Raw genomic sequence first — 23,383 nt, 5'->3', positions numbered from 1 at the left:
TTTCCAATGACTTTAGCACATCCATCAGTACTTCATCTAGCCCATGTGCTTTCTCCTTTTTCATTTTCCTAAGTGCCTCTACACCCTTTGCCTCCTGTATGCACTCTATCATGATCAAGATTGGCTTATATGTTCCTAGTTTTCACCCTTTGCTTTCCTCATTCATTCCTCTTTCAAAATAATCACTTCAGACTTTACTGATTGAGTCACCATCAATTTGTAATATACCGTGTTCATTTCTAATACAAATAAACTGATTCACACCGCTTGTCATTTTCTTTCTTGCCATAATGAGTTTATAAATGGCTTTTCTCCATCACATCCTCCTAGTAGGTTATATAGCTCATCACAGACCTAATGTTTAGCTGTTGCAAAGCTTTTGAACTCCTTTTTTGCCTCCTTATAAGCCACCTTATCATTGCTCAAGCCATTGGCTTGGCATTTTTTTAAGAGCTACTTTTTTCTTATCAACGGATTCTTTAACTAGAGAATTCTACAACCAATTGTCCCTTCTTATCTTTTTTGCCACTGGTTTCATCACTCCTAAGACTACATGTATAGTTTCCATCAACATTAACTTTAGTTAGTACCAGTTATTCTCCACATATCTCTGTGTGTAGTCAGGAAAGCTATACATTATTTCTTGTTTGAGGTTTTTTTCATTCCCATCTTTAAGTTTCATCAAAGCACTTAATGGAAGATTTTCAGTAATACAAATTGGAATTATTTGTCCCATTTGTGCATTTGAAAACCTCCACAGTAAGTTCATATTTAATTTAAGCACATCATTCATCCTTAGTCAGCAAATGTGACTTCTTTGGGGCTTAAACACATGCTTAAGTGCTTTGCCGAATCATGGACTAAACAAAAGTAAATATCTACAAGCATAATGCATTCCTCAGACTTACAATCATAACGTTCATTTATAGTAGTTGTCATTTAAATCATTAGGTTTTCAAATATTTAACCTTACTGTGGTATTCACAGTATTCCCCACACTGAAGAATACAACTGTAAAGTTTATTACTTGTGGACAGGAAATGTAAAGATTTTGTAACATCCCCTGCAATGGGCATGTTTCTGATTCTACTGGGGTGTGACAACTAATGATTCATTCTACCACGATAATATTGAGAAAGTACATTTCACTTATCACAGTAATACACAGATTAGGGTTGTAACACAAAAATATTACAGGAAAAACATCTGAAAATAAACAAAAGTACTACACTTAAATAACATTTATTTGTTATAAATAATATGTTTATTCCTTTAACGCAGCTTACACTTTCTTTAGCTTTTATAATAAAAGGATTTTGTTTAGCAAGCATGCACTGTAGTTTGAAAATGGTTTTGCTAAATTTAAGCAAAGCTTTTTTTTTTTCTTTTCTTTTTTAAATACATGGTACGCCTTGGGGAAAGTCCAGAGTGTTCTGGCATCTGACCTCTTTCTACTCTTTGGTCCAGATTTTATCAGGAGAGCCTCCTCTAAGACAAGCGCGTTTTCTGTTTTCATCTGAATAGGTCAGTCCTGGATTTTGCTTCCTGCAGTCTCAGTTGTCTGTCTTGGCCTTGTCTGATTGATGATTCCTTGTCTTCCCTGTGAGTCTCTTGGTGGTCTGTATATCCTGAAGTTTCTCTGAAAACAGGGAGACCTCTATTACTCTTATTCCCTTCTCAGCATCAGCAAACAATTCTACTTCATCTTTTCTTATAAGTGAGATTTCCTTCTTCTCTTTTAGGTTGCCTTTTAGCCCCTTGTCTATTCCAAGAAGGCGGATGAGAGGGGAAAGGCTTCCTTTCACATCATTATGTTCTGCTCTCTAGCCCCATTTGGCATCTAGATATGGACATAGGCCAAAGCAATGGTCCTTCACTGTTTCTTTTCTATGACATGTTGCAAGAATTGAACTTTTTCAAGAATGGCTTCCAGCTGGCTTCAGATTAAGCTTGATAAATACCAGGGAATTGGCCTTGGCCATTATTTTGCTATGCATTGGCACCCTGGGAGAAACCCATTGTTGAGTGCAGTGAGGAGTGGCTGCTAACCATTCTTTGATATTTAAAACAGAGGTGTCAGCCACGGTCATTGGCCATTATAAGAATATTAAACAACAACGATCATCTGTCTTTTAGCTTTGTTGAGGAATTTGCCATTGCAAAGTTGAAATATTGCAATACACTGAATTTGGATTTGCTTGATAGGTTGTTCAGCCCCTTAAAACTGGGTCACACTGCTTTGCTGCCAGTAGTTTGACCCAGAAGATTCCCAGAATAGTGAATCAATGAGTGGGCTTTGGGACTGAATGAACTGGCCCCATACTCACCCACACTTGGGTCTCCTAATTCTTGAGCCCATTTGGAGGGAGAGTGGGTGAGTTAAATAAAGTTTTCTGGTGACCAAGTGTATAATTAATGTCATTAATGGCTCCATGCTGCTTCAAAGCAGTGGGACTGGAACAATTTTTATAGTGGGGCTGTTGAATGCCATTGAACAAAACAGTAACCCCTGTACATGATTGAAACCACTTTAAACCAGGGGGTGCTGCTGCACCCCTAGTACTCCTAGTTCCAGCACCCTTGCTTCAAAGTCTTCCCTTGGAACATCAGGAGAATTGTAAATAGTTAGCTTTTAACAAGATGCATTTATTGAAAAATTTTGGTTGTTATCGTTTGTTGCACTGATTTGTTCATGTCGTTTCATGTAATTTTGTTTTTATTTGTTTGTTTGATTGGTTGTAATGCTCTGTATCATTTTACTAGACGGATCCCTGCAGAATATTATTGAATGTCCATCATAATAAGTTTAGGTTTACCTGGATGTCAGAAATTCATTTTCTGTGGTAGGTTAGATTTATCTGGGTGAAGGACTTTTGTTGTACTCATTTCACTCATTTCACCCACAGGTTAGTGGGTCAATTCATAGGCATGCATGATAAAGCTGTAAAAGACACAAATATGTTCAACAAACTGTTAATTCAAAAAAGTTTAAAGTACTTATTAAATAAAATTTTAAAGCATTATCCAATATGCCAAGTACAACATTATTACAGTGAAGATTGCTCTAAAATTTACAGAGTAATAATAGCCCACAACAAAGGGGTATGATTATCAATCCCTAATTCAGTGGTTAGCCAACCTAGCCAGTACAAGTGTATGACAAATTACCCAAGTCAGTGTAAAAATAGTAGAAGAACTTTGACATATAACCCAAGTGGAAGCAAAGTAACTTGAACAGTACAGATGAGAAGATTCTGAACAGAGTAATAAAACAAAACCATTGTATTAAACCTATAAAGCCCATAAAAGCAAGAGGAATCTTTAAGTTGAACTGAGAGCACAACTTTTGGAGGCTATTATCCCTGCAAAAGAAAAAGCTGTTATCGGCAATTCTTTTAAAGGTTAGAGCTATATTCAGCAATAGATCACAAAGAACTGAAGTGGTAAAGTGTCACCCTGACACCAGAAAAAGTGACTCCATCTAGCTCAGCTGCTGCATGGGACTTTTATCTGAAAAATGGTGTTATTGAACAACAGTAACAGATGATGATACAAAAGAGGATCATCCCACTTTTTTTTCCCTGTCGTTACTGTTGTTAGGGGAAAAAAAAATAATACCAGAAGTTAGTAATAAGGTGGGGCTTTGTGTTGGCTACTATAAAATAGAGTAACCCAAAAAAGTAAATATATTTTATTACAAATCAAGGCCTTGATACTAATCCTTTTAATTGAAATCAATGGCAAAGCTTCCATTGATTTCAGTAGGAGCAAGATTAGTCCCTAATAGCCTTAGTTTTCTAGACAACAGGCATATTTGATGTCCAAGCACCGATAAGTAGCAATGGACATCCTAATTAACTAACAGCATATTTTTTCAGTAACAAGGTATGAATGCTGATGAAATACATTTTCCTGTTGCTAAATTGTGTCTGAATTGCAGTTTAGACTTAATCAAAGGAGAGGGAGGCCCATTCTTACTTCTCTATATAGACTAGGTTAGCCTTTTCCAGCTTCTGACTTTGGGTACAAGGAAGAGCATGAGAACTGCCTGAATGATCCACCCTCCACCATGAGCAAATGAGTGGAGAGGGGCAGAGAGCTGGCTGACCCTATGTGCCAGGGAGTAATTCGGACTCTGAAAACGATGAAAAACATGTTTCCTCCGCAGAACAAAAGGGAGTAGAGAAGAATTTTTTCCCTATTTTTCCAATTCCTCCATGTTAGTTTACACAGCAACTTACTCTGGACTGAGCCTAGTGACACTAGGTAGCTTTCAGTGACAGGGAGAAAGTGCTTGTTGCACTCTAAAGAGCAGATTAAGTTACTTTTACTTGTGCTGAATGTAGATAATGAGAGTGATTGCAGAGTAAAGTACATGTCAGTTAAGTGAGTTAAGACTATAACTATCAGGCCTTAAAAAATCCTCTCTGATAGGTTATTACCCTCCTGAAACAAAGGAGGAGCAGAGAGGGAATCATGACCCCAAAGGGAGTGTCTGGGACACAGCCCCTTCTGTACTTACTACCGGTGGTGGTACATCTTACTCACCATCTCTTGGTCAGGGTTATGCCTAAAGGCACAATGTAATCACTATGTTTATAAATAAAAAAACAAGTACATAGGGCAAAACTTTACTTTCAGTTGAATGAGTAGAACTTCTACTGAAGTCAGTGGGAGCTGGCATATGTGAATGTGAAGGTAGAATAAGACTCACCGATTGTTTTACTGAAGTATAAATCATGTGAGTCTTTGTGAAGATTTTTTTTAAATGGAGGGTAACAGAAATACAAACAATGAGAGAAATTGTGCCACCTTTATTCACACACTGATTAGCATCTTACTGCATAAGTACTCTTATTGGAATCCATATGAAGGAAAATACTGAAGAAAGGGTGGCATAATCTGGTCCAAAGTGTAAATTATGGCTTTAGCTTGATGAATTTAATTCTCATAACCTAAGATGGATCAAAGTCTAACCTTTTCAAAGCTTTTCTATATCTACCCAACATCTGTTTTACTTGACATTCTAACAGCATCTGTTTTCAGTTATCTGATGTTTCTCTTTCATTCTCTTAATGTCTGTTGAGACTAGGCCTTTTTTTTAAACTTTCTGACATCTCAAATCAGTGTGGGGATCTAGTGTAAGTGAATATATTCTGTGCAGGCTGTGTCTGAGCACTGAAGGTAGCATTACACAAGCAAGGAAGCTTGTACTTAAAGAACATTTTAATTCCTATTTTTCTGGAGACAAGATGGATCTCTACCTCTCAATCTCTACATAAAACCATCTACCCATTTCAGTCTTAGTCCTGGCAGAGGCAATATGGGCAACTAAGTGCTTTGTCTGTGGTTTGAGAGACTAGTTTCTTGATAATAATATGCTGTCCCTAGTAGTAAGATGGGGAAGACAAAATGATGCTTTTCAAAGGGAAACAGCTTTCTAGGTCACCATAAATCATTTATGGTATAGGCCTGTCTTTAGCGAGACCAGGCTAGTTATTTATCATTATATTCTCTGGTAGTTATTAGAGATTTGGAGAGAATTCCATTAGCTTAGATGTAAAAGGAGTTAAACCATTTACTGACAGTGTTTATCTTGAAGGCTTACAATATTCAGCTTCTGGTAATAATTTGGGACAATTGTATCAACTTTATTGACATAATATTCATTTTAGTAGTATGTGAAGATAAATCTGATTTGGCACTGAAAAACAGTGTAACCAGTTCTCTCAGATGGAAATGCTGGAATATGAGTTGAAGGGATATGCCTTGAGTTTCTTCTAGAGGTACTGGTAGTGTGTGCTACTTACAGTTGTTCAAAGATTAAGGGCTAGATTGTGGCCTGTCTTGTTCAGGGGCATAAGGCTGCACCCACATTAGAGGGAGCCAGGAGTGGGCAGGCATGGGGAGTGTGTAAGAGCTTTTCCCCCCCACTTCCACAATGCACAAGCCAGCATAGATGAGCTGATGCAGGGTGGGGGATAGTTATCTAGTACTGGCAAGGACAACATTGTGCATGTTGCAGTGGGGAAAAGAGTACTAATGTTGTCTAAAGTGCACAATAATTATGTGCCCTTCAGGAAAATTATATGTAAAATCCAAAATTAAATGTGATCACAGAGAATATTAGGGGTAGTAAATCTATTAGGAATTTGTGTTGTGACTCACCCTTGTCATTCTGACAGGAAGAGTAAGCCTGTTTTGATAAGTGCTTAGAACTAAATAGGAAATTGTATATGAATACCAACAGATGTGCTGTAGGTAGTTGTCCCAGTGTTACCTACTTCCTTGCAAGAACATCCAGCAATTAATATATATTGTACTTTGGAAAGCACTACAGATCTTGGTCCAACTGGGAAGGCTAAAAGATTAAATTTAGAAATGACACTATAAAACAATACACTATCTGATTGAACTGGACTGCTTTTCAGTACTTGTAAACATACCATATAATACATAAGATATGGTGACAAGACAATACTTACCAAGGGTGCAAAGGGCAAGCAAAAAGCCAATGCAACTCTGAAGTTCCAGTTAAGCTCTCAAAACAGGGATTGAGTGATGCAGAGGCCTTGTACATCCCTGCTTCGTAGGAGTGAATTTCACCCCAAGTTAGCAAAAACAAAAGCCCATGCCATAGTACATAAACATCAGTTTCAATCATTTAGTTCCTTTCCACTTGAAAGTATGTCAAATATACCCTTTGCATTTTTCTGATAGTATGAATAATGTAAGAATAAACTTAATTTACCACTGGAATGGGCTACCTAAAAAAGTGGTGGGATCTCCATCCTTAGAGATTTTTGAGGCCTGGCTGGACAAAGCCCTGGCTGGGATGAGTTAGTGGTGTTGGCCTTGCTTTGAGCAGGGGGTTGGACTAGATGAATTCCTGAGGTCCCTTCCAACCCTAATATTCTATGAATCATAAGAAAGAATAAGGAATAGCATAACTGACCTGATATTGTGACTGTAAACTGCTCTGATGATTTGGCTTTGAATATTTGAAAACAATCATGTGTGCCATTCGGCTGACCTGATGACTATAAGAGCAATGGATTTTTTTTAGTTCTTCATTTTACACTGTGTGGGTAGCAATCTTATCCTGGAAAGAAAGATAATGATGATCTACCTTCAGAACAATCGTAATTCATAGAATACCATTCCGACTGTTTAGCCTTATTTCGTTTTTCAGACATATTGAGTAAATAAGTCATCTTCCCCTCCCCCTTTATTCTGAACACAAATGTTTTTATATCTAGATCTTTGTTGTGGACAGTGAATTTTAACACTGTTGCCTTATTTGTTTAGAAGTGACAGAAGTCCTTTTATAACAATTTGCAAATGAAATAAAAGAACATATTCACTCAGTCATAGCATGTTTCTTAAGACTGATCTTTATTTTGTTCAGGGGGTTTTAATTCTGCATATTGATGGATAGCCATTTCTTAGTCTGTTACCCCATTTGTATCACTCCAGTTTTTAGCACGGATAATTTCCTGAGTGATAATTGGAAGGAAAAGACCATTTTCCAATGTGTATTGCTTATACAGTTTTAGCAATTTCACTGAAAGCTCAGAGAAACTCTTACTGATAGCAGCAGAAAAATCAAGGTAATGAATGATTCATGACAATTATTTGTTTGATTATTTAGATTACCATGCTAAGAGGTGATGTCTCCATAGCAGTATCATATAAACCATTATTTGTACTGAAAATATTTACAATCAGAATAACTGTTTTCAATCTAGTTTATGGCAGGAGAAGGACTATATTGTTAGAATTATACCTGGACAAACTAATCAACATTTACTATTTATATTTGTGGGAAAGCCTCTCTGCCCTACATATACATAATCTAAAATTAAAATAATTCATGTAGGGCCTGATTCTAAATTACTCTATAAAATTATGATTGCTAATTTGGAGGGATATTAACAAAATCACTATTCACAGTTATATCTTGAGTCAGTGAGCAGTCTCATATGACCTACCTACCACAGGCTGGGAACAGATATTCTAAGCAAATCAGACAGAAGTCTGTATTTGGTGTTGATTATAACAATATTGTTGTATATTATGCTGGTTATTCAAAAATAGCAGGAACTGTGGCTTTGAGGGGACTGAATAGCTCATAGAACTGATGATGACATTCAGATATTTTCACTTCTAGATAACTAATATGGATCTGGTCCAAGAGACTGAAATAGCTACCTGCTGGTGGCTATTTCTGGACTTACAAGTAATAAGTTAGTGGCCTCAGTCCAGTTCCTACTGAACAAGAACACAAATATAAATAATAGCATTTTAAATAGAGTCCTTGCAGGTAGTCCCAATAAAGAGAGCAAAAAATAAATTCTCAAGAAGTATGAACTAATGTCAACCCTCTAGAGTTAGCTCCTCCAGAACACAACTGAAGTCCATTTGAAGAAGGATGGAGACAGTGTATAGGAAGGTTTTCCTGCTACTACCTGTTGCAGAGCGCTTCCATTTCTATTACTGTCGCTAACACTATTCACTTACGGTAACACAAAATAACAATAAAACATCAAACAAGTCTTCTGAAACTTTGTAACTCCAGAAAACAGATCCACACATCAGGTTTATGTAGAAAAATGAACTGTACTGTATATTCTATTTTTAATTATAGAATTATGTATGTTCAACTGTATATAATAAGGCACTAATTCTATTGCAGGGTTCTTGTGACATCAGAAAACACAGAGATGATTATATGGTCCGTTTTGCTGTATGTATTTTTTGTACTATGTGGTAATAGAACACAGTCTTTTATTGCCACCATAAAACTTCAGATCTGTCCAACTCAGGCCTATTCTAAAGATATGTGGTATGCTCTCCTGTTCTTTTTAAATATACCTTCAACAAATTCTATGTCTGAGAATATGTGCCTGCCTTGTTTTTTGCCCTGTGATAGACCATTTATCTCTTTGGTGTTCTAAGTTACTACTTTTCTTTAGAGAATCTTTTCAGTCCTGGATTCTGAAACACAAAAAACACACTCTCCTTTCAGTCACTGTACTGCACCATGTGAGTCCCATGGCCACGGTGTAAAATGGGAAACATGTTCTAACTGAGGAGCCTGGCCCACAGAGGACAATGGGGGGCGAAAAGCACCTGAACTACAACAGCCATGAAACACCATAGTGACATTTCTGAATAAAAATGCTGTATTTTCAGTTTTTGGTCATTTGGTTTTTCATCAAAAAGTTAAAAATTTCTTTGGAAAGTGAACACTTTCTATGCAAAAATGTGCTTTGTTGCCAACTGAATTTTCTGCTGAAAAACTGATGAAAATTTTTGACTAGCACTAAATTTACAGAAAAATGTATTGAACTGAAATAGAAACCTTTTCCAAGACTTTAAGACAAATTCACATTGAATAACCTTGATTCCTGTCATCTAGTTTTCATAAGAATGGGAGTGGAACTTCTGTACTATTAATTATAGCCTAGTAGCTATAGTAGAACCCACAATTAGGGATCAGGCCCTGTTCTATTAGGTATTGAACAGATGTAGTTAAAAACAGTCCTTACCCTAAAGCGTTTACAATGCAAGATAATGACAAGGTATAACGCATGGATGGGACAAACAAATGCATGTAGTTGTGTGAGAAACAGGAGAACAGTAATGTAAGCACTTTTTTCCCCCATAGTTTAGCTGTGTGTACAGTGTAGGTTACCCCCTCCCTAGCAGGTATCAACTGGAACTGTTCTGTAAGCATCACTGCAGAAATGACTCTGAAGAAGGGATTTATAAATGTGGGGCTGAGGTTTACACAATGAATAAGGTGTGCATGAAAGAAAGTGCTCATAAGATGCACTTGTGGGAATAGCAGTCCAACAGATGAAGACTGACAACACTGATTGGAGCAAAGGAGGTGGTTAATGTGGTGTCGAGGAAAAATCCCCAAAACAAACCCATTTGAACAATCCAGATTTTAAAGACATGATATTTTGGTTTAGAATAAAACCACGCTGTAAACGTGCCCTTCTGGGAGCAGCGTCGGGGTTTCCCCTCTGAGGCCTCTCTGGAGGGGGACCACTCTTCCTGACTCTCCCTGGTGCAGGAGTCTAGTCCTTCGCCAGCCCTAGGCAGGGCGGGCGGGCCAATAGTCCGGCCCCTAGGCAGGGCGGGCGAGCCAATAGTCCGTCGCCCCTAGGCAGGGCGGGTCAGGCAACGGATAGTCCAGCGCTCGGCCGTAGGCAGGGCTGGAAAACAGCAGTCCAGTGCCCGGCCTATAGGCAGGGCTGGCGAGGCAACACACAGTCTAGCGTTTGGGACGGTGAGGAGGGTGAGGGTCTCCCGGGGTGGTTCGGGAAGGGGGGAAGGGGACGCAGGCCCACCCGTCTCCACTGCGTCCCAGCCCAGGGCCCTAGCAGTGGCAGGGGTACCTGTCACTGCGTTGGCGGGGCTCCGGCTGCAACACGCCAACCAGGTGTCCGTACTCAGCCTCTGTTTAGAGCTGTCCCTGGGCTTCTTCCTTCCCGTACCCACAGGTACCTGATTCCTCCAGGCCACCGGGAGGTGGTAGGCCGATCAGGCCCTCTTCGTCCACCGGTGGCAGCTCGGGCAACTCCATGGGCTCCTCCTCGGATGGGAGTTCCTCCAGGTCCTGCGGCCCCCAGGCCGCCGGTAGGGCTGGTAGGGTCTCCGAGTCCCAGGCTCGGTGCTGCTCGGGTCGATCCTCATCAGGTTCCCTGGCAGCAGGCGGCCTGGGCGGGTCCTCCTCTGGCTCCCGGGCAGCGGGTGACTCCGGTGGGTTCCCGTCCGATTCCCCGGCAACGGGGGACTCAGGCAGGCTCTCCGTCAGTCCCCAGTCGGGGGTTGAGACCGGCCTTTCCATTTCAGCAGGGGCCTCCAGGGAGAGGCATCCTTCTCCCTCAGCCAGCCCCACCTGACTGAACTCACAGGCCGGTGTTTTAAAGGCCTGGCCCCGCCTCCCAGCTTCCGGTCAGGTGCTGTCCGGCTGACTTCTAAAGGCCTGGCCCCGCATCCCTGCCTCCAGTCAGGTGATCTTCTCTTGGGCTCTAGCAGCCAGGGTGGGTTTGGTTCTCCCTCTGGGTCTCGTTCAGAGGGGAACCATCCCTCCCGGCTACACACGCAAAATAAAATTTACCATACCATAAGAAATATAGGATATCTAAATATTGTTTTGCCTCTCATCTATAACCTCACAGTGATTTTTTTTTTTTTTTAAATTCTAAATCCACAGTATAATACAACCATTCCCAAATAAGATTAATGGTCCACAGAAAGCTGGCTAATCACAGGATGTTGGCTTTCCTTATTTAAATACATCCCTCATGTTACTTTTTAATGTAAACAATTTCTGTAGTTGCCACAGTGATATTATTTGAACATGAACTGAAAGGCAAGTGGTATATGTGATCACATGTGGGAGATGGTCCAACAGGCACACTTTAATCCACACTAAGAAAAATCTTGAGAACCACTGCTCTACTGTGATTTAGGTGTTAGGATTAAGGTCCTCAAATATACTCCAAAATTTCTGTGAACATCTGGAGATGAAGTTTAATCACTCCTCCTGCCTCTTATTGTGTTTGGATTTCAGTTTCAAAATCATCTTTGAACTTAAAAATACAACCAGGAGAGAACCTATATTTCCTTGTTATTTGTAAAATGCAAAGTCATTTATGAAGAGTTCCAGAGGAGTAGCTGTGTTAGTCTGTATACAGCAAAAACAACGAGAGTTCTGTGGCACTTTAAAGACTAATAAATTTAATTTCAGCAGGCATAAGCTTTCATGAGCCTCAGCTCACTTCCTCAGATGCAGTCAGTCATTTATGTTACTGTGATGCTAGGCCAGAAAAAAACCAAGCAACTTTGCAAGTTGCCTGACCCAACTCTGATCTTTAAAGATATAGTTTAGAAAATACAATGGTAGTGAGGGTCATTCCTTATAAGTAGACTAGAGCTTTGATATGCAACTGTATTGTTGGTAGTTATTTGATGTTATTTACATATCTCTTGTTAGAGGTTAGCAATGTAGATAAACTGCTTTCCTGTCTATCACTGTTCTATTGATTAAGAGTTAAAAGGAACATATGAACGTTTAGATGGAACTTTGAATGTAATAATACTATTGTTTGTATTTCTCTTTGAAGTTTAAGTAGTAAATACTTGTGAATGGTTGTAAATGGCCAATTACCTTATGCTAATACTGGTGTGCTCATGACATAGGTGATGGTACTTCAGAATCCAAAGTAATCCTTTATTAATTGTTCAAGGAGATACTTACTGTCAAGAAAATATCGATCAGCCTGCATGGATCTATAGAAGACTCTAGTGGACTGATCCTTTTTATATCAAATCTGTCTAAGCTTGTCAGGGAAAGTTTGGATCGCAAGATTGAGATACCAGTACCAGTCTGGAATCATCCTGCTAATTCTCATGGGAGAATTTGACCAGACTCTGCACATGGACTATTTAGTCTTCATTTCTCTGGACTGGATTACTAACAAAGAAGCTCTGAACAAGGACTGATGACCTCCAAGCTGTTTGGGTAATTTCAGAGACTTTGCAATTTAAGAACTTTGCAACTCAGTTATCATTTCTACTTTGAAACTGACCTAAGAGCTTTATTTTCATCTGTGTATATATATTGACCTTTTAACCAGTACTCTCTTTCCATTTTTTAAATAAATATTAGTTTAGTTAATAAGCATTGGCTTTAAGCATGTATTTGGGTAAGATCTGAACTATTCATTCACTATTACCTGTGTGGTAATGCTTCTGATCCTTTGGGATTGTTAGAACCTTTTTACATATGATGGATAAAGATTTTCAGTAATCCCCATCATATTTGACTTGGCTGTCTGGGTGCTAGCCAAATGGCTGGATAGTTTTAAGGGAAACTGTGTTTTGTCTACTGAATGACCAGTGAGGTCATCAGAACCTGTTTGTTGCTGGCTTGGTATATCTTATGGAAGAAAAACCACCAGTATTGAGGGCTTTGCCTGCCCCTTTCTTTGCAGTTTGCCCTGTTTAAGCTATCTCAGCATGGCTGCCCTGGAGGCCAATGTCACAGTTGCATTATTTATTACAGATAGACATTCTGTTTTACTCACTAGCTTCTGTCAGAGAAAGTTTGAAAATATTGAGCGGGACAGATTCTACTTTACCTCATCCAAGTGTGGGTTAGTTTGTTTGGTTCAATTTATTTTCAAAGACCTAAATTGACTGTAGAAGAATATATATGTCTTGAAAACAGTTTTTAAATGTCTTTTCAAATGAATGAGAAGTATATAAGGGCTTGGTGTGAAGTTTTACTTTCCCAGTTATGTTCAGCCTGACAATGTGAGAAATGAGCTCTTCACATGCAGCCTGGTATATTTTTGTACTTCTTGACAAAAATAGAAAGTATATCCAGACACACATGAGGAGTACATTTCTTAGACTTAGACAACAAAAAAGATGACCATTTCCTAAGACACCATAATATGGACAGACCTAGATTTTAATGTTAGACACTGCCTGGAACGAGGGGGTAGCAACCAAGCTGCACCACCCAACCATAGCCCTGGAAGGCACCGTGCCTCAGACACCTCTCTGAATCACCACTCCCTCCCTGTTACTTTGGTGGATGGGGGAATTGTAGCTTGTTGCAGGCACAATTTGCTGCTTAATGCGTAGCAATTATGCTCCCAGTGCTGGTTCAGCTGTGCTGGCTGCTCCATCCACCTAGAACTAAGGCTCCACTCACTCTCCCTCCACCTGCTCTGGGGAGGGAGTACACAGGCATGGATCACCCACTTAATCTTGTGTGTCTGAGCCCAAGATCCAGCTATTCTCCATGGAGGCTTAAGGGAGGGGGTATTCCTTTCTTATACCACCACCATGCAGGCATGTAGTCAAATCACAGTCTGACCCATAATATCTATTAAAATCATGTTACCTTACTTCATTGTGAAGTTGATTATGTGACAGCATAGTGACCAGAATATAATTTAAAAATCTGCTTCTAGAAGCAAATTAATGAAAGAACAAAACGAGAGTCTCTTATGTCAGGATCATTACCATTGCCCAGAAGCAGAATGGCTACACATTCAGCAAACAGAAATGCTAAAGTCAAAAAGCTATGGGAGATTAAACTGTTCAGCTACTGAGGTGAATTCACATTGCAAATTATTCTGCAGTTAACTTAAACAAGGGATAGTTTAAACTGAACGTCATGGGTATTTGTTGAGTAACTTTCATAAAATGAGCCATCATTACCATCAAAGAAAAGCAGGTTCAGAATATATTTGTAGTGAAATCCTCATGAGATAGGAAGATCAGACGCCTCCTGCTTTATTTTATCATTTACTCTATGCACACATTTAAATTTTGTATTTGGGAAATTACCTTTTCCCAATGCACTGCATACTGTACATTCTGTTTGCTCATGACTCTCAGCAGGAGTGGATGGTAAATATGACTGCTATGACAGCCTTTTTACAATGCTGTCAAGAAAACCAGTGCAAAATATTCACAGCTAAGTTGAAAACACTGTGTGTCCCTTGCTGAGTCTGCAGAGCTTTCATGAAAAATGTAGTGTTTCTTGAGAAACATTTCACATTAGTTAACATTCAAATAAAGCTGGGGACAATTTTTTTCCTGCTGACTTTATGAATATGGAAATGTTGCAGCTTTAAATAGTGTATTTTTGAGTTGATTTGGTTGGACTAGTCCCATGATTTGTTAGGACATTAGTTCTGGTTCCCTTACTGTCTGAGCTTACCCAATTAGGTTAGGAAGGTGAAGAGGCCATTTGATGCTGTTTTATTGTGGTTAAGCTGCTATGTAAATCTTTTTAAAAAGTGCCTCCCTCTATCCCACTCCCACTTTTTATACTCAGAATGACTTGGGAACTGAACGTCTGAAATTATTTTTCATCTGATACTTGTGTTTCATATTACAGTGTAATTTGTCTGCCATGATTAGAGTGGTAGGAGAGAAAGATTATTGCTGAAGGATGATCGCTTAAGGAGACGATTGGGGATAGTCAAGATGACTGAAACTTTGTTGCCAGGTGAGAGAGAACCATGACATAAGCCAGGGTTTTAATCGGGTGGTATGGAAAACAATAGGCAGATTTTAGAAAAGTGGTAGAGGGAGAAGCAATATAATGTAATGAGAGTTTGATGTAAGGTGAGAGAGGATAGCTTCCAAGAGAATTGTTGAGCCTAAGTGATGAAGAGGATAATGGAGTTATTACTGATGGAGAAAGTGGGAAGAGGGCTTAGGGAGATATATGAGTGTGACTTCTGAGTCCTCTGTACTTCCTTCTCCTACTTGGCATCCCTCCAAGTATTACATGCTGTAGCCACCTGCCACACACCCCACTGGGAGAGGATCCTCTGATCCTTCACCTTTTTCACCAAGAGTAGAGCAGGTGCCTTTATCTTGCAGACTTTACTTGTGTGAGGTTACCTCCATGTTTTCCACTGGTTTAGCTGTAATGGGACAAGTAGTTCAGTCACGCTGGCCCCACAAGGTTGGAGGAGGACGAGCCAGAATGGAGGGAGCTCATATCTAGCTGCACACACCTATTCATGCAACTGCAGCCAAGCAGAAGTTGACCTGTGCTGCACTGCAGTGGAGAAAGGTCACCAAAGGAGACTAGGGCCTGCTGGCCCCTGAGCAGGGAGGAAACTGGGATGAGGGGCCCCTCCAACTGAGACAACCCTGATGATCAACCCACAAAGATGTGCAAAGACAACATGAGGAGATTGCAGCACTGGGTATGTATGGGGATGCACGTGGGGGTGGAGACAGGAGATGTGGCTGCCCCTAGAGACAGAGTGCAAGGTAAAAGCATTGGCTGCTTTGCCTAGTGTAGGAAAGCTGGGAGGGAGAAGGAGTGTGTGGGAGGGGCTAAATCCAAGATGAGGGGAGGTGGAAAGGAGGTTGAAGCAGAGCTCGGGGATACTGGATCAGCGATGGGAGGATGGGGCAAGTTAGGGGGAGGGAGGTTGCAGAGGAGATGGAGGGTACTGAGAGGAATATGGGGGAGAGCTTCTGGGGGCTTGAGACAGGGCTGGGAGGGTGGATGGGAAAAGTGGGGGGTAAGAGGGAAGCTAAAAGGGTCTTGAGGGGTGATTGGGTCAGGGCTGAGGGAGATGAAGGCTGGACTGAAGAAGATTGGAGAGAAATTGAGGGAGAGCTAGGGGGACTGGATCAGAACTGGAGGGGAGCAAGGGGGGCATAGAGGAAGTTGGGGGTCTGTAGGGGAGCTTGGATGAGCTGGCATACTGGATTGTAGCTATGGGTTTGGAGGGGAGGGGGAGCTGCACTGAGGTTGTGGGAGTTCTGGAGAAGCTAGGCAAGAGCTTGGGTATAGGTGCAGAGGGTCTGGATCGGGACTGTGGGGGAGCCAGGGAATGGGAGGTCTGGACTGAGGCTGTGGGGCAGGTGGAGAGGGTCAGATTTTGGAGTCAGAAAGAGGGCCCCTAAGCTATTCTTCACCAGGGCCCTCTGGAGCCTTGTTATGCCACTGCTTGTTTTCTCCTCAGAGATGGAAGAACGGGTTGAATTTTTCCAAAAATAAAGCAGATCTCTTAATAAGACAAGTTTTATTACACATTAGAGAGTGAAAACAAATGAACAATTTCCTATCTAGATTTTACGTGTTGCTAAAAGTGAAATTTTGACAGGCTGTTTCACTGTAAGTTAGAGAAAACACTGTACTCAGGTTAAGTGATTACATGGCCCAGCAGACACACTAGCCTTCTGCCCTCATGTTGCCTGTCACAGAAAATCTGTACTAGAGTCTGAGTTCCTTTGTCTGACCCAGCAACCTGCAGCAGTACCCACCTCTTCTGGGTTGTGAGTGCCCTTAGCCCTACTATCTCCCTATCCTGCTCCTAGCCTGAGCTACCCTTTAGTTTCAGGTTTAAGCAGCATATCTCTTGGGGGGGATCCATGTCTCCCATGACGACAGGTTTGCCAGGTTCAAGGACCTTCTAATCTTAGGTATCGAAAGTGGATGGCATTGTGTTTATAATGACCCTAACTTGTTTCCCAAAACATTGTAGGAAAACCAAACTTCACTAGTGCAAGATTGCCTGAAACAGAAATATTGCAGCAAAATATTGAAGCATTTTTCTTCAAATCATTACTTTTTTTTTAATACATTATCACCATTCTTTAGGAAAGATGTGGGCAAAGTGGAGAGTTCAGAGGAGATAAACAAAAGTGATAATAGGTTTAGAAAACCTGACCTATGGGGAAAGGTTAAAATAACTGGATATGTTGAGAAAAGAAGACGTGGTGGTGGTGGTTGTGGTGGTGAGGGAGGGAGAAAATCTGATAACAGTCTTCAAATATGTTAAGGGCTGTTATAAAGAGGACTGTGATCAATTGTTCTCCATGTCCACTGAAGGAAGGACAAGAAATAATGGGCCTAACCTGCTGTGAGAGAGATTTAGATTAGATAGAAATTTTTTCTTAATAACTATAAGGGTAGGTAAGCTATGGAGTAGTCATCTAAGGGATCTTGTGGAATCCTAGTCATTGGAGGTTTTTAAGAACAGGTTGGGTAAACACCTGTAAGGCATGGTCCAAGTGTACTTGGTCCTAGCACAGCATAGCAGGTAGACTTCCAGCCCTACATTTCTATGAATCTGTGATTTAATATTTATATTGTAGTAATGACCCAAGGACCCCATTTTTACTTAGTACTGTAAAAAACAAGAAAGACAACATGGGGTAACATTTTCAAAACTACCTAAGTGATTTAGGAGACTAATTTCCACTTTCAAAAGTAACTTAGGTTTTTAGGCTCCTAAAATACATTTTAAAATGGGACTTAAAGTTTTTAAAGGTATTTAGGTGCCTAGAGATGCAAAAAGGAGTCTAATAGGATTTTCAAAAGTGATTATGTGCCCAACTCCCATTGACTTCTCCTTTAAAAATCTGGCCCCTAGGTACTTTTGAAAGTGTAGCCATGGTCTTTGCTTTGAAGAACTTACAGCCTCTGAAGACAGGTATCATAAAAAGTGGAAATAGAGGAAAAAAGTCAGATAAGCTTTCATTTTTATTTATATAAAAGCAATTTAGGCCTGCCTATCTGTCACAGCGTTCTAGGGTGCAATCCAGACCAGTAAGGGGTTCTGTCACCACTTGCTCTGTAACCCTCAGTGCCTTACAGTGCTTTGTTGCTGTAGCTACCAGACAGCCTACAAGCATCCAGGTTACATCCTGATCATCTGTGTGCTAGATATTCCTATTCAGTCATACTGAGCCCAACAGTCTGTCTATAGTCCCAGCCTGGCTTCCACCAGCCGTGGTTACAACCAGCAAAGATAATTCCAAACACACTCTCACGCCTGAATCTCCTCAAAACTGTGTGCCCTGAAGTGTCCAGCCCTCTCCTGTACTGATCAGAGAAATAATAAGGTTCATTGCTCCTTTAATGAGACAAACACATTAGAGGTTATTAGCTTAACTGGGGTAAATACACCCTTCCCTTCAAACCCAGAATTGAATAGGTTTACATAAAAATAAAACAAAATTTATTAATAGGACATAAAGGATGCCAAGTCAAAAAAATAAAAGTAGAGATAGTTACAAGAAAGTAAAGGTGAAAACAAACATCGAAATGTCTAAAACTTAATCTAGCAAGCTTCCATTGTTTTGATTCCACCATGTTTAATTTATAGAAGTAAATAGCGGTCCTGTACCTCCTCTCTGGGCAACACTTGTTTTTCCCCCCTTTGTCTGAGGACAGACTGTAAAGCCTAATATCAATGAGTAGCCATAATTCCTTATATAGTGTTAATACATACATTTTACAATATTAATCATCAGTGTGTTATAGGTTTTCATCAAACACCTCACTAGATAAATTTTCATAAATTAGTAATATTGTATACAATCAATTGATTCAATTGCTTAGCACTTGAGATTCAGACCCACTGTCTTTATAGCCCAGATAAAGGTCTCTTCCCTGCTGGAAGAGGTCTCCTCCCTTGCTTGATAGCTTTGTTTATTCAATATGTAAATGGAATTTCATTGTCTCTACCTGATTACTTCTTTGACCAGCCAGGTTAATACACATTCCTTTGTCTAGGTCAGATCTATTTACCAACTCTCCTCACATGCCTGGTTTAAAACACATTTTAGTCATCATTCCAGCATATATCCATAACTCTTAATATACACTGAGTACAAACATCATGCAAGAGTATTAATGATTGGTGAGTTATTAGTTCTCCAGCGATCTGTGACATGACACTTTTCAGACACAAATTAAAACCATAGTGATCTGGGGTTGCTGAATTGTACAGCGAGTTGAACCTCATTTCCGGATACCAGTGAGCATCTTGACGTCGGGCACTGGGATGCTTTGAGAGTCAGACCTTCCCCCTTACAAAATGCAGGAGCATTAGCCACTGGCTGACCCAGAAGCAACAGGTCAGAGCCCTCTTTCCTGGGCAAGGCATCTGCCATCATATTTTGTTTCCCCTTTACATAGAAGAAACCTGTTTTGTCACCTTTGTTTACAGTCTTCTGCAGGACATAATATCAGAGAATATCCATAATTTCACCTATAAAGCTGTTGCAAACATTTCACAGTGACATTAATGACCAGTGTATTATTAGATTTCAAATGCTCTAGTATACATCACCCTTTAAATAAATATCATGACAATAGAGTGCGAGGTGTAGTGAGTGCACCAGGCCTGACAAGAGCTGCTGACCCAGAGCAGTGAACCACGAATGGGCCTCTGTGTGACATCATCATAACTAGCTAATTTTTATAGGTTGTAGGCTGGTGGCACGGTCCGGCCGGGGCGTCAAGACCCTTCCTCAGGCCCGGGCTCCGAGGAAGGCCACAGTGCCTTCCTTTAGGGAAATAAACAGTGCCCGTTTACAAGTCTTTAGCCCCGGCCCCCCAACAGGGTGGGCTAGCAAGCGGGCTGGTGCCCCCGGCACTCAGGCAGGGCAGAGCAGGCAAAGCAGTCTATTCCCCCCGGCCTTCCTATAGGCGGGGCTGGTAAAGCAGTCTGGTGCCCCTGGCCCTCAGGCAAGGTGGGGCAGATAAGCAGTCTATAGCCCCCGGCCCACAAGCTGGGCAGGGCTCATTTGGCAGTTGGCAGCCCCCAGCCTTCCCACAGGTGGGGCTAGTAAAATAGTCTGGGGCCCCCGGCTTTGCAGGCAGGTGGGACCAGTAGAGCTCAAGATCCTCTGCTCCCCAAACGCAGAGGGCAGCGCTCCCTCCTGGGGTGGTTAGGGAACGGGGAGGGGGACACAGGTCCCCCCGACTCCACTGCATCCCAGCCAAGGGACCGATGCCACTGAGTTAGCTGGGCTCCAGCCACAACACACTGATGGAGTTTAGCCCCTGACTCAGCCACTTGCCAGTTGGTTGTCCTTAGGCCAATTCCTCCCATCCTGTCCCCGGGTACCTGCAGGAAGCAGTCTCCTTCTGGGTCGCTGGGATAGAAGGTGAGCGGCAGTCCCACAAGTCCCTTACCGTCAACTGGCAGCAGGTCCAGGAACTCCTCTGTGTTGTCAGCAGAGGGCAGCTCCTCCAGGTCACAGGGTCCCAGGGGTTCTGCTAGGTTCAGTCAGCTCCTGGGGGTCCCCAGTGTCAGGCAGCTCCTCCAGGTCAGGGAAGGCCTCAGGGGGTATTTCCCACCCAGCAGTCTCGGGTGGCTCATTCCAGCTACTAGGGCCTGGTGGCCCTACCTAATCACTAGGACCTGGCAATCCAGGCAGGTTTTGGATGCTCCGCTCAGTGGGGTGGTTGTGCCAAACAGCTGCCAGGTCTGGTTCAGGTCTAGACTACAATCTCCAGGCAAACACATCTGCCTTCAGCACCAGCTTTCTCTCTACTGATCTGCTAGGCTGGCCTTTTATAGTTCCCCATCCTGCCTTGGCTTCGCCCCTCTGTTGCTGGGCAGTTTGGCCTCTAGGGCCTTGTTCTGCCCAGCAGGGGTGTCGCGACCCTTCCTCGGGCCCAGACTCCAAGGAAGGCCACAGCGCCTTGCTACCTAGGTATTGTGATAGTTGTATGTCATGAGGAGTGATTTGAAAAACAGTGCAGTGATCTTATGGGTCCCGTCAGGGAGGGTGTTCTGCATATAGGGCCAGTGAAACTAGAAGAAAAATAGGAAGCATTTGTATGAAAAAGTGTGCAAACCAGGACAATGAAGTTTATCTCTTGTGGTAGTGTGAGGACACTGAAGACATAGCTTGGTTTTTACTCCAGCAACTGAGGCTAGGGAATCAAACCATCACTCCGGTGCAGTTCCAAAGATCTATAAGGAGCTTGAAGCCATCATCACTGACAACCCCACCTCTACCGCCAAGAGATCAATGGATACCTCCGCAGGCCTGGAGGCAATGGACACCGGTCTCAGCCATGACAAAGTTGGAGGATGATGCAGAATAGGGGACTGGATCATTTGCTGACATGGGAAGCCAGGATGATAGGCAGTAAGTTATATGGGCCCATGGTACCTGGGCTCCACCAACATTAAGGATGGTGTGCCTGACTCCACCAATATTTCTGGGGTGCTGGAGGTGCCATCTGCAGAGCCTCCAGTGACACTCGGCTGTGGAAGTGCAGAGCACAGTGGCCCCAGCATGGCCCAGCCGTTCTGCTTCCCTCTTGACACATGCATTGGCTGGCCATGACGGATGGAGCCGCTCCGGCGCTGGTCCCACTCCCAGTCTCGGTCCCAAGCAGGGCATGGCAGCCGCCACACCCCCTTCTTCCCTCGCCCCTTTCCCCGCCCCTCTTCCAGCACCTAGCACCAGGAGCCACTCCCGGACCCAAACAGTACCACACACTGGCTTTTTGATCATTGCTGTAACTTGTGTTGACAATATTTTGTAGTGTAGACAGAGGCCTGAGTTTCAATTCACTAGAGAAAAACCAAGGCAGTTGAATATAACATTTAATAAAGATATAAACAAACAAAAAACTGCTGCCTTGCTTCAAATGTAAATTAGCCTACTACTACATATGCAGGCAACATCATTTCCATGGTTACAAATGACCTGCTAATCTCTTAAATTATCCAGTCACGCATAAAAAAAAAAAAAGGCCTAGTGAATAAATATAGTAAAAATGCAGAACTGATGCTGTACTTGCAATAATTGAGTCTCCTAAAGCGGGGAGTTTCTTACCAGTTAGCTGTTACTTGTGCAGAGTTACGTTTGGTATGGACACATAGCCTCTTTTGAAGTGACTTTCACTGGATTATTTTTATATGAGCTGAAAGGAACAATAGTTAATCTAACATATTTGAAATGGATGTTAGGAGCAAAGTAAATGGCTATTGTTGATTTACATGTATTGACAACAGGAAGGAAATCTACTTGCTGTACTAGGGGTGGTGTTCTGAGTGCTTGTCAGTGGATGGCGTTTGTATTTTCTTATTTCATTCTATTTGTGTTATACCTGTTAGAACTGGTAGAATGTCATCAATACATTTGTTATTAAGGTATTGGAAGGAAAACATAAAAGCTCAATGAATAATTGAGCAGCTCTAAGCTTTCTTTAACATACAATAGTTGTGCAAACATATATAAATTGAGGTTCTCTTTTGTAGGTTTCTAAACCTAATATACTGTTTTCAGTCTGAAATAGACATAGGAATAGCTCTTGCATGAAGGGTATATATTTTTTCAATAAATGCTAAGGAATTCATATTTAATCAGAATTACTGTTATAATGAAGTTTTAACTTCCTTTTGATGTGTTGATTTAAACAGAGTGACTGAAAACATTCTAATGACTAATGCTTCGTATCACGTTTCATCCCACGTGATCCCAAATGCTCATCAAAGGTCAAATTTAGAGCTGACTGAAATATTTCGGCAGGAAAATGCATATTCTTTGGAGTAGGGACTGGAACCTGCATGTTCCCCTTCCCGGTGAGTACTCTAACCCCAGAATGACCATTAGGGTTATTCTGTCATGTGTACTGGCCCAATGAATGTTTAAGTATTTCATACAAAGTGGAACCTCTTCAGTGGGAGAGATTGAGAAACCTACTCCAAAATACCCTGTAGTGTGTTAAGAGTGGTCAGAATAGCGAAAGACCCGGATTCATGTCCCTGCTCCAGAGCAGTGATTCAACTGTGGGTCTTCCACATCTCAGGGGAATGTCCTGATCATTGGACTCTAGGGCACAAGGAACCACTGTCATGGTTTTGTGAATCTAGCCCTTCATTTCCAAATATCTTGTTTTTATTATTAAAAATGCTCAGAAAAGATATGAAACATTTTTGTTCAGCTCATTGAACAAATTGACCTGAACAAAATGAAACATTGACCTGAGACAAAAAAATACAACTTCCAATGAACTAAAACATCATTTATTTACACAGTTCTAGTCAGATTCTCCTCT

At 41.5% G+C, this 23,383-nt stretch overlaps 1 long non-coding RNA gene across 1 annotated transcript; it reads right to left on the bottom strand.

Moving 5' to 3' along the window:
• Positions 1-1,265: 1,265 nt before the first annotated feature.
• Positions 1,266-7,087, bottom strand: LOC137145899 (uncharacterized). Its single transcript, XR_010917785.1, has 3 exons — positions 6,956-7,087; positions 2,817-2,941; positions 1,266-1,639 (listed from the first exon to the last, which is right to left on the bottom strand). It is a non-coding gene; the product is annotated as an uncharacterized lncRNA (long non-coding RNA).
• Between the last annotated feature and the right edge of the window lie 16,296 nt (positions 7,088-23,383).

Source organism: Emydura macquarii, unplaced genomic scaffold (genome assembly GCF_026122565.2).
Source record: "Emydura macquarii macquarii isolate MOO-44397 ecotype Brisbane River unplaced genomic scaffold, CSIRO-AGI_Emac_v2 contig_3671, whole genome shotgun sequence".
Lineage (NCBI taxonomy): Eukaryota > Metazoa > Chordata > Testudines > Chelidae > Emydura > Emydura macquarii.
This window is presented reverse-complemented; position numbering and strand designations above follow the sequence as displayed.